Genomic DNA, 10162 nt, shown 5'->3' with positions numbered 1-10162 from the left:
AGACTGTAAATTCCAGTTGGATACCACGAAATTGGGGAGAAAAAGGGTTTTTTTATTAAATTGCATTGTTTACATAATAAAAAATATATCTCCCCATTTTGGCATGTCTCTTGTGATGTGGTTCACAGCAGCACTGATGGCTGTGTTCACTTGACAAGCCCTAGCTAGCCAGTAACTAGCTAACACCAGACACAGATGAAAGGGGAAATGTGTAAGTATCTTTGCCATAGATGAACAAGGTAAACTTTTAATAAGATTTTCTGACACCCTACAGTCAAATGTTGGCACCAGTAGAGTAGCTATTTAGCCTCTCTGCAAACATGCCTTCTTTGTTGGTGCTACTTGTTTAAATTAGGTAAGAGAATATCATGTTACCATTGTTGTATTAAAATGTGTTAAATTGATGTCCCCTTAATGGATCCAAGTGTTTGACATCAGGGAGGGGACCAGTAACTTTATGATCAAACTTTATCAGTGTAGAAGAAACAGTTATTTTTCATACTTTGATCTGGTTTCCTTCAAATATCATCACATTCCATGAAAAACATCATTTTGACTGTTCAGGACCTTGAAATCAGTGTCACACAATGGACTAAGACTTTTTAATGACATAATAAAAACAGTTGTGGTCAAGTTTATTGAAATATGTTTGGAGGATAATGAACGGTATGACAGTCACTCATTCAATGTGCTAAAGGGATCTGTTATTTCTGGAAAAGCAATATCTTCGCCCCAAATGGTACTCTATTCCCTATATAGTGCACTACTTTTGACCAGAGCCCTATGAAAAGTAGTGCACTACATAGGGCTTAGGATGCCATTTGGGACACCTCCAATGACACACTCATGCGTCATTGGACACTTAGTCCATACCGTTGGTTGTCCAGTCAGTCTGGAGCAGAGAGGAACCAGCGGTGTGGTTATTTTGTCAAATGGATTGACCTTCCTGGCTACTGGTTAAGCTAACATGTAAAATATGTAGCTAGAGAGTAGGCACATTGCACTTTAAACACAGGTCCTTCGTTTTCTCGGTGGAGACGGAGAGAGACAGGGCCTTAATGTTGTTTTTACAGAATCTGCTCACAATGCCTGATTGCCAGTCATGTTAATTAGAAATGTGGCATTTCCAAGCCAAGCCCTGATAAGCTTGGTGAACTGTGTACACAAGATCAGGCCACTTAGACCGTTATTTCATCAAAACTTCTTGCCACCTAAGCACTCTCTGTGAATGACCCCCTACTCACTGAATAGTTTGCCGTTAGGGAAAGGGAATGTGTGTTTTTTTCCAGCTACTGTACGTTTCTGCCTCATTTGCGGTTCTTCAAACCATAGAGGTACTACTCTAGGACTCATGCTAAAAAGTGGGTGTGTTTTGAGAGAGTGAGTGAGAGTGTGGGTGTGTTTTGAGACGGTGAGAGTGGGTATGTGCATGAAGGTCCCAGGAGATTGGTTCAGGAGCAGGAGTGTGCGGTGGCCCCACAGCTGTTTTTCCGCTCTGTGCAGCGGGAGGTTAGGGGGTGAAAAGGGATCCAGTTTTAACGGTTCCTCCTCTGAGACGGGAAGGAGAGGAGCACCAACTGCCTCCTCTCTCACTCACACACACACACACTTTATACACTGATTGACTACATACACAAATACATTTTAAACACTCACGCCAGGATAGCTTTGAACTTAACTTCTCTCCTCCTCTCACTGATTCTCCCTCGTCTGAGTAGCTGTAGGTTTAGAGAGCTTGTGTTTGAGGTTTGTTCAGGAGGGTGCAGCTTAACAGAACGTTGAGATAGAAATTCATTTAGCAAAACATACTATAATCAGATTTTCTGTCCAGTACTTAATTATGACCGGCGTACTATTAGGAATGTATTCTTACACAAGAACAATGATTTAACATGACAAACTCTTCTCTTGGATGAATCACTATGTAGGTACCGTAGGTATTCACGTTGTAATACAATCGTAGTTTCTGACCATTTGCGGACATGAGCCAATACTTCCTCAACCTTGAGGTGGAAAGGTTCCGGGTCACAATAATACTGTGTTATACCTTCTCTTAATGTTTACCTATGGTATGTAACTGACTGGTTCTTCCAGTATGTAGCCCACCCGCATGTCTGTCCTCTGCAGAAGTCGTACCACTCCACAGAGAAGGGGGGTGTTTCTAAATTATAGCCCATTCCCTACATAGTGCAGTACTTTCCCATATGGGCCCTGGTCAAAAGTAGTGCACTTAATGGGGAATAGGGTGCCATTTGAGAGAGACCCCTCACTCTCTGTGCAGGGGTACTCCTTCTGAAGAGGGTGCAGTGTGTCTAGCTGCTCTTGGGATTCTCAAGGGGTGTGTTTGGCTAACCTGCCAGCGCTGGCCCCCATCCCCAGTGTCTGCGGGCAGCACACCGTCGGCTCTGATTTATGAGCCAACGTGGTGATAGGTCGGCGCTGGATTGGAACACTCAGAGGAACTCGGGAGGTTCTAGCGGCGAACACGTCGTGGACGTGGTCAGTCAGGCCTGGGTTCAAATAGTATTTGAAATCTTGCAAATATTATTAGTGCTTGTTTTAGCCTGCCTACAGTGATAGCTGGAAGGGGGTCTCTGTTGTACAACTGTTTTATTGCCACAGTACAAGCAAGCTCAATCAAGCCCAGCTAGAATAGTTGAAATGATTTAATATAGTTGAAGCCAGGTCTGGTCAGTTTGTTACTTGGGGATTTTCTTGGCTCCAAGCTGCTCGCCCTTCAGAGCCTTAAAGGAATTTAAAAGGGTGGATTGAGGGTTTGAAAAATGGAGGGATTGGGGGCAAAAATCAGATGGGAAAACAGGATTAAAAAATGGTCTTGGCTTGCAGTTGGATTTGGAATTCCACTTTTAAAAGCTTTTATTTTGCAAGCTTTTAACAATTTCTTTCGTTTTTTAATTTATTTTTTTTACACGAAGATTAAATGTATCCTTTTAAAACCTGGTGTGAAATAGTTGACCACTGAGAGCGCAGTTTTTATTGTAATTTCAGAAATTACCTATTTTTTTTTGTAATTGGTTTGAAAACACATTCCGTGCTATAGTGTGTCTCTCAAATGCCACCCTATGTCTCAAATAGTGCCCCGGCACTACGCTTGACCAGGGACTCGTGGGGCCCATAGGGCTCTGGGGCCCATAGGGCTCTGGGGCCCATAGGGCTCTGGTCAGACGTAGTGCACCATATAGGGAATAGGCTGCCATTTTTTAGTCCTTATTCGGCCTCTTTAGAAGCAATTGGATCAAACCATCTGATCCATGCTACTCCCCAGGCTCCACACACATCCTGTGTCCCAAAATGGCACCCTATTCCCTCTATAGTGTTCTACTTTTGACCGGCTCTGGTCAGAAGTAGTGCACTCTACAGAGTAGGGCTTTGACGATACCAATATAGCTTTTTCTCCACTCCAAAAATGAAAACACGAAGCAGACCAAACTATTTGGTCCTTTTTAAAAACCTGCTTATGTAGAATGGTGTGCTACAACTTGGAAAATAAATACATGCGACTCTGGATGACAACGATGTTTAAAGTTGTTAAATATGGTTCATGTTTACTTTCCGTGCCACGGTACTAACGAGTGTCATGATACTGGTATCGTCACAACCCTAAATTAGAGAATACGGTGCCATTTGGGTCGTACTCTCAGTTTACAGAGACCTGTGGGTAGTAGAGAAAGTTTATCTCCAATCACTTTCCCTCCCAGTTCCATGAATTGTTCTAACAGTGTTGTCCGGGGCTATTACATGGGTTCCGTGTGTTGAGGGACAAACGGACAACTGTCCCAAGTCTCCCAGGCAGTGTATCAGTGTATAGCTCCACCAATCCTCTTTTTAATCCACACCACCCGCTCCCCCGTCACCCAACCAAGCAGAATTGTCCCTTTCCCAACTCCTCTCTCTCCCTCTTCCTCTACCCTCCTGTCTGTCTCTCTCTCATTTGTGTTGTATATGCCATTTAGCCTGTCTCTCTCTCATGGGAGGGGTGGGGTGTAGGTAGAGCAGACTCTGGTCCCATGAGATTATCAGTGTGTGTATCTCCTCTCAAGTTCTCCTAGTTGCGGTGGCACGTCAGTCTAGCTTTCATTTTCAGTCACTGAAAGCTCCCAGGTCTGGAAAAAAAAAAACTAGCTATCGCAGTTAAACTATGGGAAACCGTTTTCACCTCTAAGAAAGCAGAGTAAAGGTAGCCATTGGCGACTCGGCCAACTATGTAAGCAATGTGTACAGTGGAAGGGAATGCCTCTGTCTCACTGTACCAAAAGGGCAATTGCTTCAAGTCAGGGTTCAGGGCGCTCTGCTGCCTTGCCCTAGTTGGTGCCTGGCACAGGCCGAGAAGGCCTCCCATTCAGTAGCTAGGGGGGATGACCGAGAAGGCCACCCATTCAGTAGCTAGGGGGGGATGACCGAGAAGGCCACCCATTCAGTAGCTAGGGGGGATGACCGAGAAGGCCACCCATTCAGTAGCTAGGGGGGATGACCGAGAAGGCCACCCATTCAGTAGCTAGGGGGATGACCGACCCATTCAGTAGCTAGGGGCCACCCATTCAGTAGCTAGGGGGATGACCGAGAAGGCCACCCATTCAGTAGCTAGGGGGGATGACCGAGAAGGCCACCCATTCAGTAGCTAGGGGGGATGACCGAGAAGGCCACCCATTCAGTAGCTAGGGGGATGACCGAGAAGGCCACCCATTCAGTAGCTAGGGGGGATGACCACCCATTCAGTAGCTAGGGGGGATGACCGAGAAGGCCACCCATTCAGTAGCTAGGGGGGATGACCGAGAAGGCCACCCATTCAGTAGCTAGGGGGGATGACCGAGAAGGCCACCCATTCAGTAGCTAGGGTGGGTGACCGAGAAGGCCACCCATTCAGTAGCTAGGGGGATGACCGAGAAGGCCACCCATTCAGTAGCTAGGGGGGATGACCGAGAAGGCCACCCATTCAGTAGCTAGGGTGGATGACCGAGAAGGCCACCCATTCAGTAGCTAGGGGGGATGACCGAGAAGGCCACCCATTCAGTAGCTAGGGGGGATGACCGAGAAGGCCACCCATTCAGTAGCTAGGGGGGATGACCGAGAAGGCCACCCATTCAGTAGCTAGGGTGGGTGACCGAGAAGGCCACCCATTCAGTAGCTAGGGTGGGTGACCGGAAGGCCACCCATTCAGTAGTGATGACTGAGAAGGCCACCCATTCAGTAGCTAGGGGGATGACCGAGAAGGCCACCCATTCAGTAGCTAGGGGGATGACCGAGAAGGTAGCTAGGGGGATGACCACCCATTCAGTAGCTAGGGGGATGACCGAGAAGGCAACCCATTCAGTAGCTAGGGGGATGACCGAAGGCCACCCATTCAGTAGCTAGGGGGGATGACCGAGCCACCCATTCAGTAGCTAGGGGGGATGACCGAGAAGGCCACCCATTCAGTAGCTAGGGGGGATGACCGAGAAGGCCACTCATTCAGTAGCTAGGGGGGATGACCGAGAAGGCCACCCATTCAGTAGCTAGGGGGATGACCGAGAAGGCTACCCATTCAGTAGCTCGGGGGGATGACCGAGAAGGCTACCCATTCAGTAGCTAGGGGGGGATGACCGAGAAGGCCACCCATTCAGTAGCTAGGGTGGGTGACCGAGAAGGCCACCCATTCAGTAGCCTTCTATTGATTCAACATCTGTATGGCTTTAATTAATCAAATGAACTGGGGTATGGGCCCACGCCATATACAGACACCGTTGTACTAGATACCTACCCCTACCGGAATGAAGGACAAGGGGTGAGTCTGTCTCCATGGTAACACCCTCTCCGGACCACTTTCACAGCCTCCCAAATGGCACCCTATTCGCTATATAGTGCACTTATTTTTTACCAGGGCCCCGGCTCCTGACCAAAAGAAGTGCAGTATATAGGGGAGAGGGTGCCGTTTGGGACGAATCCTGGAGGCTGGCCGAGGATGGCTTCTTAGGGGTCAGCTGCTCATTGGAAAAGGATGTGATGGCAAAATGTTTACAACATTGTTACTGTACATCCTGGCTGTGGTTAAATCCAGCATTGTTTGCGATGAAGATTGGGACTGGTAGGCTACCTGTACTGCCTATTTGAATGCCCTGTGAAGGGCAGCTGTTTGCCCCCCTGGTTGGTTGGTCTCAATGCAAAGTTCTGTGTGCCCAGTGCGGGCCTTTCTGTGGTTGCCCTGGACACTGGTAGGATCCAGGATACATCCAGGTGGGTGGAACAGTCTGTCCATGGGCTGAGGGAGGGTAGCTGGCGAATGGCTCTATGCCAACGAGATGATCAGAATCCGCCAGGGCCAGATCTCCTCCCTCTCTTTTTCATAATCAGCCAGAACTGAGAGAGAGCCTAGCTCCTGGCTCCCTTACACACACACACACACCTCATCTCCACCTCCCATTGCCCTAATAAACCACCATACTTTAAGACTGTCTGACCAACCACTATCAGGGGACACAATTACTACCACACCGAATATAGCCTCCATTCATCCTTTTAATCTGACTTCTGTTGTACCATACCACTTCAATTAGCCAAACACAACCGTTTCCCCCTCCTGTTTGGACCAGCAGAATGAGGGCAGTGAGTAAGTTTGAATAACAAGGGGCTGTTAGCTAGCTACAATACCATATGGTAGTCCGATTCATTTAGTTCACTTTCCCTATGACCGCTGATTCTGATCAGGATTCATTGTTACTGGAAGACTGACTGACTAGACTAAAAAGAGGAAGCTGTTTAAGGAATTCAGCGGCCACATACATCTGAAATTAATCGTCCAAGGAGGAGGAGGGGGTCTAATGTATTTAGTGGAATTGGACTGGTGGGGGAAGGGAGGTGGCCTATGCTCCGTATCGAGCATGAACAATACCACTGAAGGGAAACATTTAGCAGGGAGGGAATAGGAATGAAATGTGGTGTGAAGAAAGGGAGTAAAAGGAGGGACTTACTAGTCTGATTGTAGTGACAGAGCCTCAGAATATGTGGGTCCATGGTTTCCCAGAATGAATTCCATTACCCACTGTTACTGCATGAACAAACCACAGCCAATGTAACCTAAGACGGTACATAGGAAGGGTTTCTGCTGCTGGGGTCTGTCTGTTGGGTGTTCAGAGACGTCGACCAATGTCACCCGCCTTCTGGCTGTGCGCGTTGAGAGGTTGTGTGTGTGTGTGTGTGTGTGTGTGTGTGTGTGTGTGTGTGTGTGTGTGTGTGTGTGTGTGTGTGTGTGTGTGTGTGTGTGTGTGTGTGTGTGTGTGTGTGTGTGTGTGTGTGTGTGGTGGACAAGCACCTTTTATCTGGTCAGCTTAGTTGGGACAGAACAGGACAGGAAGTGTGTGAGAGGTACAAAAGAGGCCCTGTCTGAAGCTATTTTTCACACCCACCGTCAGAAGTAGGGTAGCTTTGCTGGCTGGGAGACATTACTCCCTATTGTCAGCTGTCTATTGTCTCGGTGGACAACCAGTGGCGTATATACAGCAATCTTTCACTGGTCATTGGTCACACCCCCCGCAGTGTGAGTTGCGTGTCCACTCTGCAAGATCTGATTGGCTGAGGGACTTGAGAGTACGGTGGAGGAGAAATGGCATACAGAAGAGATAGAGAATGCACGTCGAGTCTTCTCCTTATTCCCCAGATATGTCCTCCCTCTTTTCCTCAACCTCTTTTCTTCTTTTTTCCCCCTTGCAGAATCAGGGAAAATATGGAAAATGCTGATATGAAATAATACGCTGCCCACCCCCCCTCTACTCCCACATTCCTGATTGGCTCCAATTAAATCCGTCCTAGTTTAGCTTGTGTAATTAAAGTTCTATCGGCTTCGTGGTGCAGGTTCAGTCTCTGGTTAACGAAGGCTCCATCAACTCATTACACACATACTCCCTCACAGAGCGGTGACTACTTCTTGTTAAAGCTTCTGGGATGTGAGGACTTTACAGGTTCATTACTGTCTGATCTAGGATCAGGTCCCCCCTGTCCTTTATGATCTTATGTTCTGAAAGGTGAAACTGATCCTAGATCCTAGATATATAAAAAAAAATGTTATTGGCGCATCCCCTATTCTGAAGACAAAAGTTGTTTTGGCTCTACTCCAGCACTTTGGTTTTGAAATGAGGGTATTTTCATCCATATTGGGTGAACCTTTAAGTCATTTTTGTACATAGTCCCCCATTTTTAGGGGACCAAAGGTATTGGGACAAATTGAGTTTAGTATTTTGTCCCATATTCCTAGTACGCAATGATTATATCAAGCTTCTGACTTTACAAACTTGTTGGATGCATTTGCTGTTTGCTTTGGCTGTGTTTCAGATATCTATTTTGTGCCCAATATATATGAATGGTAAACGATGTTTTGTCATTTTGGAGTCACTTTTATTGTCAATTAGAATAGAATATGTTTCTAAACACATCGACGTTAATGTGGATGCTACCGTGATTACGGATAGTCCTGAATTAATTGTGAATAATGAGTGAGAAAGTTGGATGCACAAATATGATACCCCAAGACATGCTAACCTCTAACATGCTATCATACATAATTTAAAAGCACTTTTCATAGAGCGTGTTACAAACTAGACTGTAGGTAGTAACGCACTTTTAAGAGATCGTGATTGGGTATAAATAGGCGTTTTGGCGATTGGTAGGCTAAATTCATTGTACTTCTCCTTCATTTCCATTTCCTGAAAGTCAGACTCTTCCCACATGCCAACTCAGTTCGCTCAGCTTCAGAAGACTGCATTCACCAAGTTTTAGATGCATTCTCCAGACTTTTTTATTTTATACAATTGTGATATGATTAAGTGTAAAAAAAAAAAAAATTTAAAAAAAGCCCTTATTAGGGTGTGACACCTTGTCTTAAATGCATGAGGGTAATGGATTGTAGTGTGATTTCCTTCAGATCAGCACACCTGCTTAAGGACGTTAGTGCCTCATTGGAAGGACATCTGTAGCAGCAGCCCAGTCCCAGTGACAAGGAAGACTGACTGGGCTTCAAGGATGACGGGCTGTAAATGCAGAAACAGGTGATCCTGTGATGTCCCAGGTGGAGTTAGCTACTGTGGTCACCCACAGCTACTGCCTTGAAACATTCATGTCACCGTTAATACCTACCGACCTTGTTCATTGGAGGCCTAAGCTAGATGATGGCATTGTACAACAGCTTCCAGGGAACACTGGGCCCACATCTCCAGCCACGGCCCAGCACAGCAAAACCCAGACCCATACAAACTAGTCCATCCCATCCTGTCCCAACCATTCACTGTACTGTAGGGCTTCAGCTGCCCACAGCGCATCTCTTATTAGCAAATATTTGGATTCTGGAATTTGCAAAGTAAGCCTGTCCGAGCCAGGAAAACAACAACAACATCGTGCTGGTTCTTTGCATGGCCTCTTCTCTTCCTCAACTATTATACCCAGACAGAGCTATCGTGTTACTTTAATGAACCCCATTAGGAAGAGTAGTCCCTGTTGGGCCTCCAGTGGGTTTGCTCTGTGCTCTCCATCCCTCCCGCATCCCCTCCCTCCACTGGCTGGTTGGGTTGCTGGGCCACATTACTGTCTGTCTGACAGCTTAATGACAACCCCCCAGAGAAGTGGAAGCGCAGAAGCTCCACCGTCGTCGTCCTCCAGACAATGATGGCCTGTTTAAGGGACCCTCTAGAAGGCCAGGGACGTGGGAAGGTATGCACCGGGCTGGGGGGCAGAAGACAGGCTAACTCATATTGCATTAGTGATGGGCTCCATAATGAACAACAGGCTGTGTGTGTAACCGGGGGTTCCTGCATGCCACACGACCTTCAGGATGCGAACTCCATGACCTGGCTGACCTTGTGGCTCCGCCAGGGGAAGATTGGCCATTACCCATGCTAACTCATTTAACCTCATCAGGAGACATCCTTATTCCAACAATCTGATCACATTTTATTTGTCACATGCTTCGTAGACAACAGGTGTAGACTAGAACAGTGAAATGCTTACTTACAGGTCCCTTTCCAACAATGCAGAGTTAAAGATAAGATTTTTTTTTCATGTAAAAAAAATTGAAATCGTGATCTGAGGAATAAATACACAGTGAATAACGAATAGAAATAACGAGTAAAAATAACATGGCTACATAGAGGCAGTAGAAAATTACATGGCTATATAGAGG

The sequence above is a fragment of the Oncorhynchus keta genome, chromosome 28, assembly GCF_023373465.1.
Source record: "Oncorhynchus keta strain PuntledgeMale-10-30-2019 chromosome 28, Oket_V2, whole genome shotgun sequence".
Lineage (NCBI taxonomy): Eukaryota > Metazoa > Chordata > Actinopteri > Salmoniformes > Salmonidae > Oncorhynchus > Oncorhynchus keta.
This window is presented reverse-complemented; position numbering follows the sequence as displayed.